The sequence below is a fragment of the Balaenoptera physalus genome (assembly GCF_965194825.1).
Source record: "Balaenoptera physalus genome assembly, chromosome: 15".
NCBI lineage: Eukaryota > Metazoa > Chordata > Mammalia > Artiodactyla > Balaenopteridae > Balaenoptera > Balaenoptera physalus.
Genome location: NC_138894.1, coordinates 33,716,980 through 33,742,548, shown reverse-complemented (window position 1 = coordinate 33,742,548; position 25,569 = coordinate 33,716,980). Strand labels below are relative to the sequence as shown.

The 25,569-nt window shown below is 45.6% G+C and overlaps 3 long non-coding RNA genes across 10 annotated transcripts in view; 1 reads left to right on the top strand and 2 right to left on the bottom strand.

Annotated features, from left to right (window-relative positions):
• LOC309643390 overlaps positions 1-25,569 on the top strand; it is a 2,123,356-nt gene that overhangs the window by 1,062,493 nt on the left and 1,035,294 nt on the right. The window lies entirely within an intron of this gene.
• LOC309643905 lies at positions 651-9,744 on the bottom strand. Its single transcript, XR_014254147.1, has 2 exons — positions 9,540-9,744; positions 651-937 (listed from the first exon to the last, which is right to left on the bottom strand). It is a non-coding gene; the product is annotated as an uncharacterized lncRNA (long non-coding RNA).
• LOC309643908 lies at positions 17,191-23,501 on the bottom strand. The gene is made up of 2 exons (XR_014254150.1): positions 23,299-23,501; positions 17,191-17,387 (listed from the first exon to the last, which is right to left on the bottom strand). It is a non-coding gene; the product is annotated as an uncharacterized lncRNA (long non-coding RNA).

The following is a 25,569-nucleotide window of genomic DNA, read 5'->3' as shown; positions in this document are numbered from 1 at the left end:
CCCTCTTGTTCTTACAGAAAATTTCCAAAATCCATCTCTACTTGGAACTCTAAATTCTCTGCAGCATTCTCTTCCTGTGGTGAGCAATGCAACTTCCCTAACACGAAGTGTCTGCAACTTCTCCAGAGTCTCTGCCCCTGCCGTCAGTTCGGCATCGGCTACCGGTACCTCTTTCCAGACACTCATGGGTAGTGCCTACCTTTACCAACATTCCAGCACGACTATGTTATCTGGAGTTACTGACCACAGCCAGATCTCCACTTCAGCTCCTTCCTATCCAGGTGTTCTTGAGTGGGACATCACAGGAAGCACTGAAAAGAATTCCTCTTCACTCGGAGACTTTACTCTGGCACTCACTGACCGGCACCCAGCTGCTTCCTCCATGTTTATGGCAGCCCAGTATGATAAAACTTCAGACGCCAATAACATGGTCCCTCTATATCCATCACTTTCTGCCAGGCTTGCTCAGGGAGCACCATCTCAGATTCCAAATCAGGGGCATAGCCGCCTGTCACTTCCCTACCAGGAAGGAAGCCAGGTATATTACTATAACCAAGGCACACTGGGGTCTTCACTGTATGGAGAACTTGGCTCCTGCCCGCAATCCTATGGCTCCGCGTCATACACAGGAAGTAGGGCCTCTGCGCAACCAGAAATGGGAATGGGACTGAAGGAGATTCAGCCCACAAATATCCGACCACCAGCTTCCACCTCTGCAATCTGCCACCCTGTGTCTGCTCAACGCATCACAGAAACAAGTTTTCAAGGTGAGTATACAAACGGCAGAGAAAGTTGAAGAATGAGGTCGGCATTCACAAACGGGGTCAAATCGACAGCTGGGAAGGGGTGTAGAGACAGGTAGAATTTAGATCCTGAGCCTTTAATAACCACTACCTTCTCTCAGTGCTCTCTGTTTTTAGACTCTATATAAGAACAGCTAGGGCTTCCCTGGTGGCGCCTGCCAATGCAGGGGACACGGCTTCGAGCCCCGGTCTGCGAAGATCCCACATGCCGTGCAGCAACTAAGCGCATGTGCCACAACGACTGAGCCAGCATTCCAGAGCCCGTGAGCCGCAACTACCGAAGCCCACGCGCCTACAGCCCATGCTCCGCAACAAGAGAGGCCACCGCGATGAGAAGCCCGCACACCGCAACCAAGAGTAGACCCCGCTAGCCGCAACTAGAGAAAGCCCGTGCACACCAATGAGGACCCAGTGCAGCCAAAAAAATAAATACGTAGAATAAATAAGTTCAATCAATCAATCAATCAATAAACGTAAATTAAAAAAAAAAAACAAACAAAAAAACAGAACACCTAATGCAGGTGGGAAGGTGGGAGGGACACTGTAAAGGTCATCTATGCTACATGTACAAGAACCCCAAGAGCACACCAATAGGTACCACATTTTTCACTGCTGTAGCCGAGCATTCCCCCTGTACTACCACACTGTAGCACTCCCTTCCCTCGTCTACTGCTACAGTCTCTTTGGAAGGTGTTTCAGAACTCTTTTTATGAGAGTGCCAGTTGAACTGTCCTCACTTCCGTCATTTATACCAGGATTTAAGACCTTGTGGTCCGAGATCCTGTCCAGAGAGCAAGCAGGCTAAGACTCTGTCTTTGTTTCTATATTTCATCAGAAAGGGCTCTACCCCCTCTCCTAGTTCATGGTGTGAAGTGTTCTTAGCCTCTCGGGAAAGTGGGGAGAATTCAAAGGACTCTCTATGAGAATGCTAGGCTTTGTAAAACATTTCAGTTTTTTAAAAAGAAGACTCATTTTGTATTGGACTTACAACAGTCCTATGAGATACAAAGAGAGCCAAGGATCAGTGACATGAAATGATCACCAGTAAGAATTACAACAGTCACCGCTTACCTCGTAGCATAGGGCACACTGTCCATGATCCTTAAGAAGAGTTAGTAGAAATGCCTTGCCCATCTTGCCCCTGAACCCCTTGAAAGGTACACGACTGCTGTGTTGGTGTTTAGGGGGAGCATCTCACTTACCCGGGACTGACTTCTCCCTTGATTCCTCTGTAGTGATGGAGACTTCCCGGCTGATGAAAAATTCCCTGGGATTGCAACCTCCAAGCCAGACCGCTTTCCTATGGAATGACAGAGAACTTCAGAGAACTTGTCAAGATGAAACACCAGTCAGTCTGCGGGAGAAAGGGAAGAAGAGAACGATGGAAATCGTTTCTGGGAAACTATTTTTACATTATGTTTTGTTTGTTCCTGGTAAATAAACTGAAATCTTCTTAACATTCAAACAAAATCTAAACCACTAAATTCAACAACACAGGAGTATAACTTTTGAAAAAAATTTCTTTGGCTGCGCAGCATGTGGGATCTTAGCTCCCCAACCAGGGATTGAACCCACGCCTGCTGCATTGGAAGCGCAGAGTCTTCACCACTGGACCACCAGGGAAGTCCCAGGAATAGAACTTTTAAAGGAGAAGGTATAAACCCCTGGGTTATATGAACTGGAGATTTTTAGTAAGAAGTCAATAGATCTTTTGTTAGGCACATTTTATGTTAGGCTGTCTCCCTGCACAGGACGCAGGCGCCTTGAAAATGGAAATCACATCCCTCTATAGTACGTCCCTCTTCTTTCTGCTTTGCAGTTTGCTGCTCCACTTGTTCAACCCCACCTAGTAATAACCTATACTTCCCTTGTTCCTGTTTTCCCATCTGGAAAACAGACAAAAGGCAACCAAACAACGCAAAGGTCTCAACAAATAAGGGATACCCAAAACCAGAGATGGCCAGAACTTCTGTATCCCTCATGAAACCTAGCCCGGTGTTCAATACTTAGGTATCATTAATACATGCGTGTTGACTGAAACAGTTGAAACGCAATTCTTCCACTTCCCAGTTTAGTTTTAGTCCTCATACAAAACCTGATCATCAAATTCCTTAATGCTAGGAATCACAGTGAAAAATAATTTCTCAACTGACTTCTGTCAGATGAGTGAGAACTAAGGTTAATTCAGTGTATCTGAAGCATAGAAAGTGAGGGCAAACGTGGCACAAGATGGGGCTAGAGAAGCAGAGAGGATTCTAGAGCACGCAGAGTCTTAAAGGCCACCAGTGTGTTTTCTATTCTCAAAACAATGTTTGTGAGCGATGTTTATGAGCAATGTTCCAACTTGCTTTGAAGGTTTCTTGTGTGAAGAATGGATTGGAGGGAAACAAGATATATGGACACTAGTTAGGACCTAATCGCAACAGACAGGCAAGTTCAGTATTAGGATGTTGAGGGAGAGCTGACAGATTCCAAAGAAATTCAGGAGATAAACTGAGGCGGGCTTAATGGGGTATGAGATGGAGGAAAGGAAGGTCTTAGGGAATTAAAGGGTTTACTGCACACATGAGCAGAGTCTCAAAATTAATCATTTGAACGTACAGAGGGGGATCTCCCAAATGACACCGGTTAGGAAGCAACGGTACGCCCTTTAGAATTCCTAGAGACAGCACAAATCAACTGTTTCGATGGAAAATTCGGCGGGACCCTTGATTTCCATGGGAATATAGAGAAAAGAGACACTGATCTGGCTTGCAGGTATTTAGGAAGTTGTTAGCCTGACATCACATACTAGTCTCATGTAAGTAGGCCGTCTGAAGTATGAAGCTTAGGGGAAAAACCTTGAAGAAAACTTAAAAGCTTAAGCCACACCTCTATACTACACCACCTTTCACAGTTTCTTCTCAGATAAGCAGCATCCCCATCAGTGAAGAAACTCACATCTCATAATAGGAACAACAGGCCTAAAAATTAAATGTGTGTCTTTGGAGGTCCCATCTATGCGATATCTTCCTGGTACCAGAGAAGTCCCCAGGAAGATCGATCTTTGCACCCCTGAAAGCTTACCACCAAGGAAAATGACTAGGTCCATAGATTTCCTCCCTCAAACCAGCCTACCTCACACATAAATCACTAGCAACTCAGCCCTTAACTCACATTATCACAGTCACAAGAGTGGTTAGGGAGAAAAGCACTAACCAGGGGAACTAACACAGAGGCAATCCAGGCCAAGCTGGGCTGGTGGCAGATATCTGCTCCTTACGCTCGGGTGCATAATGCGACTCACCACAATGCCTTTTTCACAGACCCTTTTTAAAGTTTCTCCACAAAATCCAACAGCTCAAGTTAGCTCATGACGCTTCAAGGTAAACAATCGTCAAGAGAAAAACATGCAATATGTCTTACAATGTTGGATTCCTTACAAATAGGACAAGGAAATAACCATGTAGACAAAACCAGAGCATTTGAAAACATCTGCGTTCTACAAACATACCAGTGAATGCTATAAATAAGGTAATATGACATAAAACAAAATGAAAACTAGATGTGAGACTGTTCTCTTCAGTGTACAGACTTCATGGCAGTTGCTGCACGATCTAGCTACTTATATCTACAACTCTCTGTTCTGTTAATACAAAATGAGGCCCAAGTGTGTCAACTTGTTTCCCACAGAAACCAAAAAACCTACATGCATCTCTTTTCTCCGGTGCCCTTTCACCTTACCTGCTCCCAGTTCTCCACCAATGTCCTCCTCTTTCTCTAATTATTCTCCTCTTCATTGTGCTTGGCCTTGCACCCAAGCATGCAAGACAGAGAGTCCTAGAGGTCCGAGATTCTAGAGGGGCTGTTTGCAAGGGGGAGGAGATTACGGTAACTGCCACACTGTATATACTTCTGTGCAAAGAAAGAGGGACAGTGTTCAGAATGTCTCTCACATATAAAAAGAGCTGGATGGCAGGATACCTGTGTGGCCCAAGGAACTAGAGCTAGCAAATCATGGGCAAAACAATTGCAACCAAAGGCTGGAAGAGGAAAGGTCTGCAACCAGCTCTGTCTCCTGGCTCTCTGGTATTTGCTGCCAATGGGCAGAGTCTATTTCGTGAAGCATCAAGCACTGAAAAGAAGACTCCTGCTGCTGGAAGTTGACAGGAAGGAACATCCAATGCAAGACCAAGGCTTGTCCTAGAAGCAATGCCCATAATGGAAGAAAAAAAAAAAAAAAGAAAGCGGAAGAGAAATGTTAAGTCGCAAGTCCAACCTGGCCCCCAGCCTAGCCCAGCCCAAGGAAGGTAGGAGTCAAGGAGAAGAAACTAAAAGAGAAGAGCCTTGGACCACAACATTCTCCACAGGGTACACTCAACAAACTTCACCCTGCTCTTTAACCAAGTTACAACTGTAATAGTTCAAACTACATGGCTCTTTCCTTCCTAAGGATACTAGTTAAATAAGATCTATATAGCTCTAAGTATATGATACATAAAATAGAATACTCTGTAGAATATAAGTAACTGTTAGTTAATTATATTAATGAACGTCTGTAAGAAATGTTGCAATGATTTCCCTAATGGAAGAGCCTGGGGGAGGTAAATCTGTCTTCTAGGATTTCCTCCCCAGAGCTCAGAAATTGAGGGGTTGTTTTAGCTCTCCTACGCTCTCTTCACCCAAGCCCGCCCTCCTGTTGGGGATCGGACCTCCCTATTGGCTAGCTCATACCTTTCAACTGCCTGCTTTGTGACATCACTCTCCTACCAAACCTACTACCACTTGGTAGAGGTCTTGGGGTTTCCGTGGAGCCGTTTGGACCAGTAACCAGTGACCTTTGTACTGGACACGTGCGCCGTTCAGCTGCAGCCACTCAGACATCCTCTAGTGTTGTCTCCTCATCCCTTGTACCTGCAGTTGATGTCTCCTCTTCTCTGACCATGTCAGGTAAGAAAAGAAACTTTGGAAAGTTTTGCGTTCGATTTCTTTTGCCCCTAAATTGAGGAGGAGATTCAAAATAGCGTGGAATAATGAGGGAAAGTATTGAACTACAAGTCTGGAGACCTAATTTCAGTTTTGACTTTGACGTTTACTGTCTGTGTGACTTTGGACAAATCACTGACTGCCTCACAAAGCCTGCTGCTTTCCTTATCTGTTACGTTAGGATACCACATTGGGTTGATCACTCTGATCCCCTTCTTTTCCAATATTGAGCCTTAAAGGGTACCCATGTAGAAAATGAAATCAGAGACTTCTCAAAAGAGTGTTTCAACAGAAACATAGAAAAGCCAGGTGACACAGAAAACTAGCGATATATACCAAGATGTTTCATCTCCAATGGTCTCCCTCCACTAGTATTTCGACTAGTTGAAAAGAGAGAATAGGGAGAGAGGATGGAGAGTACTGGGCTATATAGGGAGGCACAGAGTCAAACGTAAGCAAGTTTAGGATTGTTTTCATTAGCACAGGCCAACAGGAACCAAGAGATGGGAAAAAAATATAAGAATGAAGAGGGAAAGCATAGAGGAGCTCTCAAGAAAGAGGCAGTTTGCCATGGAATGTTGATGGGAGCCAAAGATTTTAAATTAAAGCAGAAACAGCACAGAGGGAAATCTGCTCAGAGCAGGGCAAAACAAAGCTGATGGTAGCAAATCCTTACATTAACAGACTAAGAAGGAAAGTAAGGCCAGAACAGGGGATCACCAGGAAGGGCAGCCTATCAGAAAAGTCCTACTCCGTTTTCTTTCTTTTATTGCCTCTCTGAATACAGCTGGCACTTGACAGTTTGGAATAGAAACATTTTAGAAGTATGTTTTAGAAATGATGCTTCCTAGAAACCAGAAACCAAAGTGGTTATCTAGGGGGCTGCTTTTCAGTGTTCTACTCTTTCTAATTTTTAAACTAGGTAGACATTTGACCAATTAAACATTTTAAATGATATCTTCTACATTGAATCAGAAGGACTATTTCCTTTGTGTGATATGTAGCTTCTAAGGCAAGGTTGCTTTTCATTTTTACAGTTATTTCCTTCCTAACACAGAGAGCACATTGATCAATAGCCATCGTTCGCTTGTAGATCTTAGCTACCGGAGAAGAAAAAGAAAAAGTCAAGCCCCACATCTCTAATTCCCCATTTAGGGAATTCCCTGGCGGTCCAGCGCTTTAGGACTCGGTGCTTTCACGGCCAGGGCCACGCGGCGCGGCAAAAGAAAAAAAGAAAACACAAACATCCACATTTATCTAAAACAATGTTGTGGAGTCCTTTGGATTTTCTTACATTTGAAAATCTTTTTTAATTGGATTCTAGGGATGATGGTTTTTTGAGGTCTTGGGATGTCATCTTCTTGGATGTGGAAGATGATTCTAAGTTCTAGGATAAATACAAAAACCTTCTTGATACTTTTTAAGCTTCCTTTCTGCTTATTATATGAGTTATATTCATGGAAAGATATATTTCTCCTAGGCTTAATACCTGTTACTTGCTGGGTAAAAATATGAATGAGCACAATAATGAAACTCTTTTACACTTACTATTTTGCTGTCTGCTTTGTACCGGTTTTCATTGAAATACTTGTCTACATATGTTGTGGCTACCTATACATTCACATTTGTTGCATTCTGTTGCTTGTTGTGCATTTTTTACTGATTTATCGTCTCTGTCTGTATGCATTGGCTAGGAATTCATTCACCTCTATCACCTCCATCGTGTTTTTTGGTTAATAGTATTCACTAAAATAGAGTGGGCAAAATTCACTTTCATAATATTGCATGTATGGTACAGAATGTCATTTGTTAGTAAATTCATTAGGCTTTGATACTTGCCCACATACCCCAGTTTTCATTAATATCTATGGATTTCTTTTTCATTACGTAACATGTTTTTCATGATTTTTCTTTGTCTTTCTAGAACTTATTGTATCTTCCTCCATATAAATCATACGCAATAGATCAGCTTATTCATCTATTAATTATTACTGCTATTATTATTGGTGGTGGTGTTATAACCACTTTATAGATGAGTAATCTGAAGTAATCAGATAACTTTTCTCTTTCCAAAAGCACTTAAGAAATCCACTTTCGGGTAATCATTTTGAGGTAGGATGAGAAACCAGGCTTGAAGAGGGCAAAAATGACTCTTTCAGTTCACCAGTTGGACTGAGCTATACGTCAACTCTAGGTAATAGCGTGGGAACTGCACAAGCAAAGGGAGACAATGAAGATGACAATGGTAATGGCCGTACTGTTTTCTAATGGACAAAAAAAATGCTTATATTATAAGTTCTATTTCTCCTGCTTTCTGGCACTATCATGCTCAGAGTGGAGTCCTGGCAAGGAAGTCAGGATACTTAGGTTCTGAAACCTGGTAATGACACTAACATAATGAGAGAACTTGAACAAGTCAACCCGACCTCTCTGAGCCTCAGTTTCCTTACTCGTGAAATGAGACTGAAAAAAGAGAAAGTTCTCTAAGGGCCTCCTAGTTCTAAAATGCTTCCAGTCTAGGAAATAGCATAGAAGTCAGTACGAGTGCAGGCTGAAGGGAAAGACAGGGCAGGGAGAAGGTTGCTTCCAGCCTAGAGAACAATGTCTGAACCATACCACTTGGCTCTTCTGCCCATCTGTGCCCAAGATGGGAGCACAGGCAGTTAATACAGAAGAGTGGAAAACTGCTCAGTCCTTACAGCCATCATTAACTGTCTGATTTTGGGTTTCTCAGGAAGGGTCGATAGTAGAGGTGTCCTGAGAGCAAGAACCTTAAGATAATGCTGTTCCTCAAACGTAGTGAGAATTTCTCAACCTCCCTGAGTTTTTCATGACCCTCTTGTTCTTACAGAAAATTTCCAAAATCCATCTCTACTTGGAACTCTAAATTCTCTGCAGCATTCTCTTCCTGTGGTGAGCAATGCAACTTCCCTAACACGAAGTGTCTGCAACTTCTCCAGAGTCTCTGCCCCTGCCGTCAGTTCGGCATCGGCTACCGGTACCTCTTTCCAGACACTCATGGGTAGTGCCTACCTTTACCAACATTCCAGCACGACTATGTTATCTGGAGTTACTGACCACAGCCAGATCTCCACTTCAGCTCCTTCCTATCCAGGTGTTCTTGAGTGGGACATCACAGGAAGCACTGAAAAGAATTCCTCTTCACTCGGAGACTTTACTCTGGCACTCACTGACCGGCACCCAGCTGCTTCCTCCATGTTTATGGCAGCCCAGTATGATAAAACTTCAGACGCCAATAACATGGTCCCTCTATATCCATCACTTTCTGCCAGGCTTGCTCAGGGAGCACCATCTCAGATTCCAAATCAGGGGCATAGCCGCCTGTCACTTCCCTACCAGGAAGGAAGCCAGGTATATTACTATAACCAAGGCACACTGGGGTCTTCACTGTATGGAGAACTTGGCTCCTGCCCGCAATCCTATGGCTCCGCGTCATACACAGGAAGTAGGGCCTCTGCGCAACCAGAAATGGGAATGGGACTGAAGGAGATTCAGCCCACAAATATCCGACCACCAGCTTCCACCTCTGCAATCTGCCACCCTGTGTCTGCTCAACGCATCACAGAAACAAGTTTTCAAGGTGAGTATACAAACGGCAGAGAAAGTTGAAGAATGAGGTCGGCATTCACAAATGGGGTCAAATCGACAGCTGGGAAGGGGTGTAGAGACAGGTAGAATTTAGATCCTGAGCCTTTAGTAACCACTACCTTCGCTCAGTGCCCTCTGTTTTTAGACTCTATGTAAGAACACCTAGGGCTTCCCTGGTGGCGCCGTGGTTAAGAATCCGCCTGCCAATGCAATGCGGGGGACACGGGTTCGAGCCCTGGTCTGGGAAGATCCCACATGCCGTGGAGCAACTAAGCCCATGTGCCACAACGACTGAGCCTGCATTCTAGAGCCCGTGAGCCGCAACTACCGAAGCCCACGCGCCTAGAGCGCATGCTCCGCAACAAGAGAAGCCCGCACACCGCAACCAAGAGTAGACCCCGCTAGCCGCAACTAGAGAAAGCCCGTGCACAGCAATGAAGACCCTGTGCAGCCAAAAAAATAAATACGTAGAATAAATAAGTTCAAACAATCAATCAATCAATAAACGTCAATTAAAAAAAACAAAAAAACAAAAAGAACACCTAATGCAGGTGGGAAGGTGGCAGGGACACTGTAAAGGTCATCTATGCTACATGTACAAGAACCCCGAGAGCACACCAATAGGTACCACATTTTTCACTGCTGTAGCCGAGCATTCCCCCTGTACTACCACACTGTAGCACTCCCTTCCCTCGTCTACTGCTACAGTCTCTTTGGAAGGTGTCTCAGAACTCTTGTTATGAGAGTGCCAGTTGAAGTGTCCTCACTTCCGTCATTTATACCAGGATTTAAGACCTTGTGGTCCGAGATCCTGTCCAGAGAGCAAGCAGGCTAAGACTCTGTCTTTGTTTCTGTATTTCATCAGAAAGGGCTCTACCCCCTCTCCTAGTTCATGGTGTGAAGTGTTCTTAGCCTCTCGGGAAAGTGGGGAGAATTGAAAGGACTCTATATGAGAATGCTAGGCTTTGTAAAACATTTCAGTTGTTTAAAAAGAAGACTCATTTTGTATTGGACTTACAACAGTCCTATGAGATACAAAGAGAGCCAAGGATCAGTGACATGAAATGATCACCAGTTAAGCATTACAACAGTCACCGCTTACCTCGTAGCATAGGGCACTGTCCATGATCCTTAAGAAGAGTTAGTAGAAATGCCTTGCCCATCTTTCCCCTGAACCCCTTGAAAGGTACACGACTGCTGTGTTGGTGTTTAGGGGGAGCATCTCATTTACCAGGGACTGACTTCTCCCTTGATCCCTTTGTAGTGATGGAGACTTCCCTGGTGATGAAAAATTCCCTGGGATTGCAACCTCCAAGCCAGACGTTTTGTGTGACACAAACTCAAGAACTCCCCAAGTCCTGCAGTAGCAGAAACAGTCACATACTTGAGAGTAACCCACCATCTGAACTTGGGGACATTTCAGTGACAGCTCCAGTCCAGAGTGCCAGGCGTCTCCTGGCCCTGCCTCCAGCTCCAAGCCAGGGACAAACAGAGAGTAAGAACGTGGAGGATATCAAAACCAAGCTGTCAAAGCCTCTGGAGGCCTACCAGATCCCAATAGAAAACCAAGATCCTCCACTACTCCCTTTGGGAATCCCTGATATTCCCCAGCCGCTGGCCTGCACCGATCCCCTCAGCCAAGAGGAGCAGCCTGGTTCTGAAAATGCTGATCTGGGAGAGAACAGCCTGAGTCGTCAGGACCTAGGGACACTTGAAAATGGGACTGAACCTAGCAGTGGTCTTGCAGACATTACTACACTGGCGGAGGATATTCACCTTCCCCAGCTCTTTAATTCTTGGAAAGATCTTGATCGATCCCAAGGTCCCAACGTGATCAAAGCTGAAGACACCAGAGCCATTAAGGTGAATCAGGTGCAGGAAAAGCCAAGTGTCGTAAAGGTTCCCTCTGATCAACCCAGGAAGAACAAACAGAAAGCCTCTGAGCCTATCGGTGGTGCTCCCAAGGCCAAAATCCAGCCAAAGGATCCAGAGTGCCTGTTAGGGGGAGAAGCGGTTATATGCACTGCTGCAGTCAGTGACAGGGCTCCTGCGAACACGGCCAAGCACTCTCAAGGCAAACCTCAGAAAGCTGCATCCGGAAAGATCAGCAAAACTGAGAGCCATGGGCAGGAAAAGACCAAAAGGACCAGAGGAAGAAACAAGGCTGAAGAGAACAAGCAGTCAGGGAACAAAGTCAAGGCAGAAGACAAGCCAGCAATCCCCAACACGAAGCGAAAGGAACACCAAACTGAGCTTCGCCAAGAGAGCTTTCAAAAGCCTCGAACCTCCCTTGGCGTGCGCATGCTGGAGTCTGTGAAGGTTCTTCATGCGCTGGGGAAGAAGAATGAGACGAAAACTGGGCTCTCTTCCTGTCGGCTCTTGGGAAATTCAAGCAACCCCAAAGACCCCCAGCCACCCCCAGCGATCCAGCCACGGCGGCATACCCCACGTGAGGGTAAGAGGCCTGAGAAAACGCAAGTCCAAGCCCAGAAACCAGACAGCAGTGCTGAAACAGAGTGTCCATCTCCATCCCAGTGTGAGCGGCCTCCTCCTGGGAAGGTCAAGTTGATACCTCTGCCTTTTTCTGCCTGGGACAAGCCTCAAGCTCGACCCGCTCCTCGGAGGCCACAGTCTCTGGCCTCACATCGGCCTGCTGTGGCTTACCGTGCCCAGCCTGGTTCTACTGACTCAGCTCAACCTGCTGCAGTCAATTCATCCCAGCCAGCTCCTGCCTCTTTGCCAGGTCCCGCCAAACCAGCTCAGCCAACTGTGGCCAACCCAACCCAACCGGCTTGGACCAACCATACCCAGCCTCGTGTCCCTCAGCCTGCTGCTCCTAGGCCTGCACCCTACAAAACTTCATCTGGCGCTTCTCTCCAGCGCGAGCCTGTTCCCCCTGCTGTGACTAAGCGCCAGTCCCCACCCAAGCTCCAAACCCAACTTCTACTCCAAGACTTCAGCAAGCAACGAGTTCCATGGAGGGAACCCAACGTGCCTGAGCCAGTCATGTCAAAGCCCATCGAACAAGAGCAGAGGCCAGAGCGAGAGGCCATGAAGAGGCGGGCTCAACAACAACGGGAGAATGCTGCCAGATACACCTCTTCGGGGAAGCTGCAATTTTTCACCCAGAGGGACAAAGAAATGGAAATTGCTGACTACTACGGATACGTCAGGTGACAGCTGCTAGGATTCTTGCTGCCACCTTGGCTACCAGCGGTTCTTCCATACATAGGTAAGATAGGTATAGAACCGAATAAGTAAATGGAATAGAATTAATAGATGAGTAATAAACCTTTCGAATTTTGAGATGCTGCTAACTGGGGCGTGAGAAAGGAAGGCCTGAAAGTTGGATGGGAGAATGAAGGAAAGGGGTAAAAACTGAGGAAAGAGGAAGGAACTTGGCCCAGGGCTAGGAAGGCCAAAAGAGACGTATGGATTTAGGAAAGGAAGCAGGAGTGAGGATGAAATGGCAGAAGTAAAAAGCAGGGTCAGGGGTCTGGGTTGAAAGAACACAATTGGAGTAGAGTTGAAGGTGACAGGAGATGAGTCTAGGTTTACTAGGAGAAATAGAAACAAAGTCTCTCGGGGAGGTTGGCCTTAAGTCTCACAACCACCAGATAGGTATTTCAGAAAACAAGAGGTTCACGACACATCTCTGAAAGGTTTGAGTTGCCTTATTCAGGTGTGATTATAGTGGGGGAATAGGCAAATCTACCAGAGAAGTGGCTAGGGCTCAGAGTCCTCCTAGGGGCAGCTGACGACAGGGCCAGAGCCAAGGGAACTGCTGTATCAGGAGGCCCACGAACAAATCAGGGGCATAGCCGCCTGTCACTTCCCTACCAGGAAGGAAGCCAGGTATATTACTATAACCAAGGCACACTGGGGTCTTCACTGTATGGAGAACTTGGCTCCTGCCCGCAATCCTATGGCTCCGCGTCATACACAGGAAGTAGGGCCTCTGCGCAACCAGAAATGGGAATGGGACTGAAGGAGATTCAGCCCACAAATATCCGACCACCAGCTTCCACCTCTGCAATCTGCCACCCTGTGTCTGCTCAACGCATCACAGAAACAAGTTTTCAAGGTGAGTATACAAACGGCAGAGAAAGTTGAAGAATGAGGTCGGCATTCACAAACGGGGTCAAATCGACAGCTGGGAAGGGGTGTAGAGACAGGTAGAATTTAGATCCTGAGCCTTTAATAACCACTACCTTCTCTCAGTGCTCTCTGTTTTTAGACTCTATGTAAGAACAGCTAGGGCTTCCCTGGTGGCGCCTGCCAATGCAGGGGACACGGCTTCGAGCCCCGGTCTGCGAAGATCCCACATGCCGTGCAGCAACTAAGCGCATGTGCCACAACGACTGAGCCAGCATTCCAGAGCCCGTGAGCCGCAACTACCGAAGCCCACGCGCCTACAGCCCATGCTCCGCAACAAGAGAGGCCACCGCGATGAGAAGCCCGCACACCGCAACCAAGAGTAGACCCCGCTAGCCGCAACTAGAGAAAGCCCGTGCACACCAATGAGGACCCAGTGCAGCCAAAAAAATAAATACGTAGAATAAATAAGTTCAATCAATCAATCAATCAATAAACGTAAATTAAAAAAAAAAAACAAACAAAAAAACAGAACACCTAATGCAGGTGGGAAGGTGGGAGGGACACTGTAAAGGTCATCTATGCTACATGTACAAGAACCCCAAGAGCACACCAATAGGTACCACATTTTTCACTGCTGTAGCCGAGCATTCCCCCTGTACTACCACACTGTAGCACTCCCTTCCCTCGTCTACTGCTACAGTCTCTTTGGAAGGTGTTTCAGAACTCTTGTTATGAGAGTGCCAGTTGAACTGTCCTCACTTCCGTCATTTATACCAGGATTTAAGACCTTGTGGTCCGAGATCCTGTCCAGAGAGCAAGCAGGCTAAGACTCTGTCTTTGTTTCTATATTTCATCAGAAAGGGCTCTACCCCCTCTCCTAGTTCATGGTGTGAAGTGTTCTTAGCCTCTCGGGAAAGTGGGGAGAATTCAAAGGACTCTCTATGAGAATGCTAGGCTTTGTAAAACATTTCAGTTTTTTAAAAAGAAGACTCATTTTGTATTGGACTTACAACAGTCCTATGAGATACAAAGAGAGCCAAGGATCAGTGACATGAAATGATCACCAGTAAGAATTACAACAGTCACCGCTTACCTCGTAGCATAGGGCACACTGTCCATGATCCTTAAGAAGAGTTAGTAGAAATGCCTTGCCCATCTTGCCCCTGAACCCCTTGAAAGGTACACGACTGCTGTGTTGGTGTTTAGGGGGAGCATCTCACTTACCCGGGACTGACTTCTCCCTTGATTCCTCTGTAGTGATGGAGACTTCCCCGCTGATGAAAAATTCCCTGGGATTGCAACCTCCAAGCCAGACAGCTTTCCTATGGAATGACAGAGAACTTCAGAGAACTTGTCAAGATGAAACACCAGTCTGCGGGAGAAAGGGAAGAAGAGAACGATGGAAATCGTTTCTGGGAAACTATTTTTACATTATGTTTTGTTTGTTCCTGGTAAATAAACTGAAATCTTCTTAACATTCAAACAAAATCTAAACCACTAAATTCAACAACACAGGAGTATAACTTTTGAAAAAAATTTCTTTGGCTGCGCAGCATGTGGGATCTTAGCTCCCCAACCAGGGATTGAACCTACGCCTGCTGCATTGGAAGCGCAGAGTCTTCACCACTGGACCACCAGGGAAGTCCCAGGAATAGAACTTTTAAAGGAGAAGGTATAAACCCCTGGGTTATATGAACTGGAGATTTTTAGTAAGAAGTCAATAGATCTTTTGTTAGGCACATTTTATGTTAGGCTGTCTCCCTGCACAGGATGCAGGCGCCTTGAAAATGGAAATCACATCCCTCTATAGTACGTCCCTCTTCTTTCTGCTTTGCAGTTTGCTGCTCCACTTGTTCAACCCCACCTAGTAATAACCTATACTTCCCTTGTTCCTGTTTTCCCATCTGGAAAACAGACAAAAGGCAACCAAACAACGCAAAGGTCTCAACAAATAAGGGATACCCAAAACCAGAGATGGCCAGAACTTCTGTATCCCTCATGAAACCTAGCCCGGTGTTCAATACTTAGGTATCATTAATACATGCGTGTTGACTGAAACAGTTGAAACGCAATTCTTCCACTTCCCAGTTTAGTTTTAGTCCTCATACAAAACCTGATCATCAAATTCCTTAATGCTAGGAATCACAGTGAAAAATAATTTCTCAACTGACTTCTGTCAGATGAGTGAGAACTAAGGTTAATTCAGTGTATCTGAAGCATAGAAAGTGAGGGCAAACGTGGCACAAGATGGGGCTAGAGAAGCAGAGAGGATTCTAGGGCACGCAGAGTCTTAAAGGCCACCAGTGTGTTTTCTATTCTCAAAACAATGTTTGTGAGCGATGTTTATGAGCAATGTTCCAACTTGCTTTGAAGCTTTCTTGTGTGAAGAATGGATTGGAGGGAAACAAGATATATGGACACTAGTTAGGACCTAATCGCAACAGACAGGCAAGTTCAGTATTAGGATGTTGAGGGAGAGCTGACAGATTCCAAAGAAATTCAGGAGATAAACTGAAGCGGGCTTAATGGGGTATGAGATGGAGGAAAGGAAGGTCTTAGGGAATTAAAGGGTTTACTGCACACATGAGCAGAGTCTCAAAATTAATCATTTGAACGTACAGAGGTGGATCTCCCAAATGACACCGGTTAGGAAGCAACAGTACGCCCTGTAGAATTCCTAGAGACAGCACAAATCAACTGTTTCGATGGAAAATTCGGCGGGACCCTTGATTTCCATGGGAATATAGAGAAAAGAGACACTGATCTGGCTTGCAGGTATTTAGGAAGTTGTTAGCCTGACATCACATACTAGTCTCATGTAAGTAGGCCGTCTGAAGTATGAAGCTTAGGGGAAAAACCTTGAAGAAAACTTAAAAGCTTAAGCCACACCTCTATACTACACCACCTTTCACAGTTTCTTCTCAGATAAGCAGCATCCCCATCAGTGAAGAAACTCACATCCCATAATAGGAACAACAGGCCTAAAAATTAAATGTGTGTCTTTAGAGGTCCCATCTATGCGATATCTTCCTGGTACCAGAAAAGTCCCCAGGAAGATCGATCTTTGCACCCCTGAAAGCTTACCACCAAGGAAAATGACTAGGTCCATAGATTTCCTCCCTCAAACCAGCCTACCTCACACATAAATCACTAGCAACTCAGCCCTTAACTCACATTATCACAGTCACAAGAGTGGTTAGGGAGAAAAGCACTAACCAGGGGAACTAACACAGAGGCAATCCAGGCCAAGCTGGGCTGGTGGCAGATATCTGCTCCTTACGCTCGGGTGCATAATGCGACTCACCACAATGCCTTTTTCACAGACCCTTTTTAAAGTTTCTCCACAAAATCCAACAGCTCAAGTTAGTTCATGACGCTTCAAGGTAAACAATCGTCAAGAGAAAAACATGCAATATGTCTTACAATGTTGGATTCCTTACAAATAGGACAAGGAAATAACCATGTAGACAAAACCAGAGCATTTGAAAACATCTGCGTTCTACAAACATACCAGTGAATGCTATAAATAAGGTAATATGACATAAAACAAAATGAAAACTAGATGTGAGACTGTTCTCTTCAGTGTACAGACTTCATGGCAGTTGCTGCACGATCTAGCTACTTATATCTACAACTCTCTGTTCTGTTAATACAAAATGAGGCCCAAGTGTGTCAACTTGTTTCCCACAGAAACCAAAAAACCTACATGCATCTCTTTTCTCCGGTGCCCTTTCACCTTACCTGCTCCCAGTTCTCCACCAATGTCCTCCTCTTTCTCTAATTATTCTCCTCTTCATTGTGCTTGGCCTTGCACCCAAGCATGCAAGACAGAGAGTCCTAGAGGTCCGAGATTCTAGAGGGGCTGTTTGCAAGGGGGAGGAGATTACGGTAACTGCCACACTGTATATACTTCTGTGCAAAGAAAGAGGGACAGTGTTCAGAATGTCTCTCACATATAAAAAGAGCTGGATGGCAGGATACCTGTGTGGCCCAAGGAACTAGAGCTAGCAAATCATGGGCAAAACAATTGCAACCAAAGGCTGGAAGAGGAAAGGTCTGCAACCAGCTCTGTCTCCTGGCTCTCTGGTATTTGCTGCCAATGGGCAGAGTCTATTTCGTGAAGCATCAAGCACTGAAAAGAAGACTCCTGCTGCTGGAAGTTGACAGGAAGGAACATCCAATGCAAGACCAAGGCTTGTCCTAGAAGCAATGCCCATAATGGAAGAAAAAAAAAAAAAAAGAAAGCGGAAGAGAAATGTTAAGTCGCAAGTCCAACCTGGCCCCCAGCCTAGCCCAGCCCAAGGAAGGTAGGAGTCAAGGAGAAGAAACTAAAAGAGAAGAGCCTTGGACCACAACATTCTCCACAGGGTACACTCAACAAACTTCACCCTGCTCTTTAACCAAGTTACAACTGTAATAGTTCAAACTACATGGCTCTTTCCTTCCTAAGGATACTAGTTAAATAAGATCTATATAGCTCTAAGTATATGATACATAAAATAGAATACTCTGTAGAATATAAGTAACTGTTAGTTAATTATATTAATGAACGTCTGTAAGAAATGTTGCAATGATTTCCCTAATGGAAGAGCCTGGGGGAGGTAAATCTGTCTTCTAGGATTTCCTCCCCAGAGCTCAGAAATTGAGGGGTTGTTTTAGCTCTCCTACGCTCTCTTCACCCAAGCCCGCCCTCCTGTTGGGGATCGGACCTCCCTATTGGCTAGCTCATACCTTTCAACTGCCTGCTTTGTGACATCACTCTCCTACCAAACCTACTACCACTTGGTAGAGGTCTTGGGGTTTCCGTGGAGCCGTTTGGACCAGTAACCAGTGACCTTTGTACTGGACACGTGCGCCGTTCAGCTGCAGCCACTCAGACATCCTCTAGTGTTGTCTCCTCATCCCTTGTACCTGCAGTTGATGTCTCCTCTTCTCTGACCATGTCAGGTAAGAAAAGAAACTTTGGAAAGTTTTGCGTTCGATTTCTTTTGCCCCTAAATTGAGGAGGAGATTCAAAATAGCGTGGAATAATGAGGGAAAGTATTGAACTACAAGTCTGGAGACCTAATTTCAGTTTTGACTTTGACGTTTACTGTCTGTGTGACTTTGGACAAATCACTGACTGCCTCACAAAGCCTGCTGCTTTCCTTATCTGTTACGTTAGGATACCACATTGGGTTGATCACTCTGATCCCCTTCTTTTCCAATATTGAGCCTTAAAGGGTACCCATGTAGAAAATGAAATCAGAGACTTCTCAAAAGAGTGTTTCAACAGAAACATAGAAAAGCCAGGTGACACAGAAAACTAGCGATATATACCAAGATGTTTCATCTCCAATGGTCTCCCTCCACTAGTATTTCGACTAGTTGAAAAGAGAGAATAGGGAGAGAGGATGGAGAGTACTGGGCTATATAGGGAGGCACAGAGTCAAACGTAAGCAAGTTTAGGATTGTTTTCATTAGCACAGGCCAACAGGAACCAAGAGATGGGAAAAAAATATAAGAATGAAGAGGGAAAGCATAGAGGAGCTCTCAAGAAAGAGGCAGTTTGCCATGGAATGTTGATGGGAGCCAAAGATTTTAAATTAAAGCAGAAACAGCACAGAGGGAAATCTGCTCAGAGCAGGGCAAAACAAAGCTGATGGTAGCAAATCCTTACATTAACAGACTAAGAAGGAAAGTAAGGCCAGAACAGGGGATCACCAGGAAGGGCAGCCTATCAGAAAAGTCATACTCCGTTTTCTTTCTTTTATTGCCTCTCTGAATACAGCTGGCACTTGACAGTTTGGAATAGAAACATTTTAGAAGTATGTTTTAGAAATGATGCTTCCTAGAAACCAGAAACCAAAGTGGTTATCTAGGGGGCTGCTTTTCAGTGTTCTATTCTTTCTAATTTTTAAACTAGGTAGACATTTGACCAATTAAACATTTTAAATGATATCTTCTACATTGAATCAGAAGGACTATTTCCTTTGTGTGATATGTAGCTTCTAAGGCAAGGTTGCTTTTCATTTTTACAGTTATTTCCTTCCTAACACAGAGAGCACATTGATCAATAGCCATCGTTCGCTTGTAGATCTTAGCTACCGGAGAAGAAAAAGAAAAAGTCAAGCCCCACATCTCTAATTCCCCATTTAGGGAATTCCCTGGCGGTCCAGCGCTTTAGGACTCGGTGCTTTCACGGCCAGGGCCACGCGGCGCGGCAAAAGAAAAAAAGAAAACACAAACATCCACATTTATCTAAAACAATGTTGTGGAGTCCTTTGGATTTTCTTACATTTGAAAATCTTTTTTAATTGGATTCTAGGGATGATGGTTTTTTGAGGTCTTGGGATGTCATCTTCTTGGATGTGGAAGATGATTCTAAGTTCTAGGATAAATACAAAAACCTTCTTGATACTTTTTAAGCTTCCTTTCTGCTTATTATATGAGTTATATTCATGGAAAGATATATTTCTCCTAGGCTTAATACCTGTTACTTGCTGGGTAAAAATATGAATGAGCACAATAATGAAACTCTTTTACACTTACTATTTTGCTGTCTGCTTTGTACCGGTTTTCATTGAAATACTTGTCTACATATGTTGTGGCTACCTATACATTCACATTTGTTGCATTCTGTTGCTTGTTGTGCATTTTTTACTGATTTATCGTCTCTGTCTGTATGCATTGGCTAGGAATTCATTCACCTCTATCACCTCCATCGTGTTTTTTGGTTAATAGTATTCACTAAAATAGAGTGGGCAAAATTCACTTTCATAATATTGCATGTATGGTACAGAATGTCATTTGTTAGTAAATTCATTAGGCTTTGATACTTGCCCACATACCCCAGTTTTCATTAATATCTATGGATTTCTTTTTCGTTACGTAACATGTTTTTCATGATTTTTCTTTGTCTTTCTAGAACTTATTGTATCTTCCTCCATATAAATCATACGCAATAGATCAGCTTATTCATCTATTAATTATTACTGCTATTATTATTGGTGGTGGTGTTATAACCACTTTATAGATGAGTAATCTGAAGTAATCAGATAACTTTTCTCTTTCCAAAAGCACTTAAGAAATCCACTTTCGGGTAATCATTTTGAGGTAGGATGAGAAACCAGGCTTGAAGAGGGCAAAAATGACTCTTTCAGTTCACCAGTTGGACTGAGCTATACGTCAACTCTAGGTAATAGCGTGGGAACTGCACAAGCAAAGGGAGACAATGAAGATGACAATGGTAATGGCCGTACTGTTTTCTAATGGACAAAAAAAATGCTTATATTATAAGTTCTATTTCTCCTGCTTTCTGGCACTATCATGCTCAGAGTGGAGTCCTGGCAAGGAAGTCAGGATACTTAGGTTCTGAAACCTGGTAATGACACTAACATAATGAGAGAACTTGAACAAGTCAACCCGACCTCTCTGAGCCTCAGTTTCCTTACTCGTGAAATGAGACTGAAAAAAGAGAAAGTTCTCTAAGGGCCTCCTAGTTCTAAAATGCTTCCAGTCTAGGAAATAGCATAGAAGTCAGTACGAGTGCAGGCTGAAGGGAAAGACAGGGCAGGGAGAAGGTTGCTTCCAGCCTAGAGAACAATGTCTGAACCATACCACTTGGCTCTTCTGCCCATCTGTGCCCAAGATGGGAGCACAGGCAGTTAATACAGAAGAGTGGAAAACTGCTCAGTCCTTACAGCCATCATTAACTCTCTGATTTTGGGTTTCTCAGGAAGGGTCGATAGTAGAGGTGTCCTGAGAGCAAGAACCTTAAGATAATGCTGTTCCTCAAACGTAGTGAGAATTTCTCAACCTCCCTGAGTTTTTCATGACCCTCTTGTTCTTACAGAAAATTTCCAAAATCCATCTCTACTTGGAACTCTAAATTCTCTGCAGCATTCTCTTCCTGTGGTGAGCAATGCAACTTCCCTAACACGAAGTGTCTGCAACTTCTCCAGAGTCTCTGCCCCTGCCGTCAGTTCGGCATCGGCTACCGGTACCTCTTTCCAGACACTCATGGGTAGTGCCTACCTTTACCAACATTCCAGCACGACTATGTTATCTGGAGTTACTGACCACAGCCAGATCTCCACTTCAGCTCCTTCCTATCCAGGTGTTCTTGAGTGGGACATCACAGGAAGCACTGAAAAGAATTCCTCTTCACTCGGAGACTTTACTCTGGCACTCACTGACCGGCACCCAGCTGCTTCCTCCATGTTTATGGCAGCCCAGTATGATAAAACTTCAGACGCCAATAACATGGTCCCTCTATATCCATCACTTTCTGCCAGGCTTGCTCAGGGAGCACCATCTCAGATTCCAAATCAGGGGCATAGCCGCCTGTCACTTCCCTACCAGGAAGGAAGCCAGGTATATTACTATAACCAAGGCACACTGGGGTCTTCACTGTATGGAGAACTTGGCTCCTGCCCGCAATCCTATGGCTCCGCGTCATACACAGGAAGTAGGGCCTCTGCGCAACCAGAAATGGGAATGGGACTGAAGGAGATTCAGCCCACAAATATCCGACCACCAGCTTCCACCTCTGCAATCTGCCACCCTGTGTCTGCTCAACGCATCACAGAAACAAGTTTTCAAGGTGAGTATACAAACGGCAGAGAAAGTTGAAGAATGAGGTCGGCATTCACAAATGGGGTCAAATCGACAGCTGGGAAGGGGTGTAGAGACAGGTAGAATTTAGATCCTGAGCCTTTAGTAACCACTACCTTCGCTCAGTGCCCTCTGTTTTTAGACTCTATGTAAGAACACCTAGGGCTTCCCTGGTGGCGCCGTGGTTAAGAATCCGCCTGCCAATGCAATGCGGGGGACACGGGTTCGAGCCCTGGTCTGGGAAGATCCCACATGCCGTGGAGCAACTAAGCCCATGTGCCACAACGACTGAGCCTGCATTCTAGAGCCCGTGAGCCGCAACTACCGAAGCCCACGCGCCTAGAGCGCATGCTCCGCAACAAGAGAAGCCCGCACACCGCAACCAAGAGTAGACCCCGCTAGCCGCAACTAGAGAAAGCCCGTGCACAGCAATGAAGACCCTGTGCAGCCAAAAAAATAAATACGTAGAATAAATAAGTTCAAACAATCAATCAATAAATAAACGTAAATTAAAAAAAACAAAAAAACAAAAAGAACACCTAATGCAGGTGGGAAGGTGGCAGGGACACTGTAAAGGTCATCTATGCTACATGTACAAGAACCCCGAGAGCACACCAATAGGTACCACATTTTTCACTGCTGTAGCCGAGCATTCCCCCTGTACTACCACACTGTAGCACTCCCTTCCCTCGTCTACTGCTACAGTCTCTTTGGAAGGTGTCTCAGAACTCTTGTTATGAGAGTGCCAGTTGAAGTGTCCTCACTTCCGTCATTTATACCAGGATTTAAGACCTTGTGGTCCGAGATCCTGTCCAGAGAGCAAGCAGGCTAAGACTCTGTCTTTGTTTCTGTATTTCATCAGAAAGGGCTCTACCCCCTCTCCTAGTTCATGGTGTGAAGTGTTCTTAGCCTCTCGGGAAAGTGGGGAGAATTGAAAGGACTCTATATGAGAATGCTAGGCTTTGTAAAACATTTCAGTTGTTTAAAAAGAAGACTCATTTTGTATTGGACTTACAACAGTCCTATGAGATACAAAGAGAGCCAAGGATCAGTGACATGAAATGATCACCAGTTAAGCATTACAACAGTCACCGCTTACCTCGTAGCATAGGGCACTGTCCATGATCCTTAAGAAGAGTTAGTAGAAATGCCTTGCCCATCTTTCCCCTGAACCCCTTGAAAGGTACACGACTGCTGTGTTGGTGTTTAGGGGGAGCATCTCATTTACCAGGGACTGACTTCTCCCTTGATCCCTTTGTAGTGATGGAGACTTCCCTGGTGATGAAAAATTCCCTGGGATTGCAACCTCCAAGCCAGACGTTTTGTGTGACACAAACTCAAGAACTCCCCAAGTCCTGCAGTAGCAGAAACAGTCACATACTTGAGAGTAACCCACCATCTGAACTTGGGGACATTTCAGTGACAGCTCCAGTCCAGAGTGCCAGGCGTCTCCTGGCCCTGCCTCCAGCTCCAAGCCAGGGACAAACAGAGAGTAAGAACGTGGAGGATATCAAAACCAAGCTGTCAAAGCCTCTGGAGGCCTACCAGATCCCAATAGAAAACCAAGATCCTCCACTACTCCCTTTGGGAATCCCTGATATTCCCCAGCCGCTGGCCTGCACCGATCCCCTCAGCCAAGAGGAGCAGCCTGGTTCTGAAAATGCTGATCTGGGAGAGAACAGCCTGAGTCGTCAGGACCTAGGGACACTTGAAAATGGGACTGAACCTAGCAGTGGTCTTGCAGACATTACTACACTGGCGGAGGATATTCACCTTCCCCAGCTCTTTAATTCTTGGAAAGATCTTGATCGATCCCAAGGTCCCAACGTGATCAAAGCTGAAGACACCAGAGCCATTAAGGTGAATCAGGTGCAGGAAAAGCCAAGTGTCGTAAAGGTTCCCTCTGATCAACCCAGGAAGAACAAACAGAAAGCCTCTGAGCCTATCGGTGGTGCTCCCAAGGCCAAAATCCAGCCAAAGGATCCAGAGTGCCTGTTAGGGGGAGAAGCGGTTATATGCACTGCTGCAGTCAGTGACAGGGCTCCTGCGAACACGGCCAAGCACTCTCAAGGCAAACCTCAGAAAGCTGCATCCGGAAAGATCAGCAAAACTGAGAGCCATGGGCAGGAAAAGACCAAAAGGACCAGAGGAAGAAACAAGGCTGAAGAGAACAAGCAGTCAGGGAACAAAGTCAAGGCAGAAGACAAGCCAGCAATCCCCAACACGAAGCGAAAGGAACACCAAACTGAGCTTCGCCAAGAGAGCTTTCAAAAGCCTCGAACCTCCCTTGGCGTGCGCATGCTGGAGTCTGTGAAGGTTCTTCATGCGCTGGGGAAGAAGAATGAGACGAAAACTGGGCTCTCTTCCTGTCGGCTCTTGGGAAATTCAAGCAACCCCAAAGACCCCCAGCCACCCCCAGCGATCCAGCCACGGCGGCATACCCCACGTGAGGGTAAGAGGCCTGAGAAAACGCAAGTCCAAGCCCAGAAACCAGACAGCAGTGCTGAAACAGAGTGTCCATCTCCATCCCAGTGTGAGCGGCCTCCTCCTGGGAAGGTCAAGTTGATACCTCTGCCTTTTTCTGCCTGGGACAAGCCTCAAGCTCGACCCGCTCCTCGGAGGCCACAGTCTCTGGCCTCACATCGGCCTGCTGTGGCTTACCGTGCCCAGCCTGGTTCTACTGACTCAGCTCAACCTGCTGCAGTCAATTCATCCCAGCCAGCTCCTGCCTCTTTGCCAGGTCCCGCCAAACCAGCTCAGCCAACTGTGGCCAACCCAACCCAACCGGCTTGGACCAACCATACCCAGCCTCGTGTCCCTCAGCCTGCTGCTCCTAGGCCTGCACCCTACAAAACTTCATCTGGCGCTTCTCTCCAGCGCGAGCCTGTTCCCCCTGCTGTGACTAAGCGCCAGTCCCCACCCAAGCTCCAAACCCAACTTCTACTCCAAGACTTCAGCAAGCAACGAGTTCCATGGAGGGAACCCAACGTGCCTGAGCCAGTCATGTCAAAGCCCATCGAACAAGAGCAGAGGCCAGAGCGAGAGGCCATGAAGAGGCGGGCTCAACAACAACGGGAGAATGCTGCCAGATACACCTCTTCGGGGAAGCTGCAATTTTTCACCCAGAGGGACAAAGAAATGGAAATTGCTGACTACTACGGATACGTCAGGTGACAGCTGCTAGGATTCTTGCTGCCACCTTGGCTACCAGCGGTTCTTCCATACATAGGTAAGATAGGTATAGAACCGAATAAGTAAATGGAATAGAATTAATAGATGAGTAATAAACCTTTCGAATTTTGAGATGCTGCTAACTGGGGCGTGAGAAAGGAAGGCCTGAAAGTTGGATGGGAGAATGAAGGAAAGGGGTAAAAACTGAGGAAAGAGGAAGGAACTTGGCCCAGGGCTAGGAAGGCCAAAAGAGACGTATGGATTTAGGAAAGGAAGCAGGAGTGAGGATGAAATGGCAGAAGTAAAAAGCAGGGTCAGGGGTCTGGGT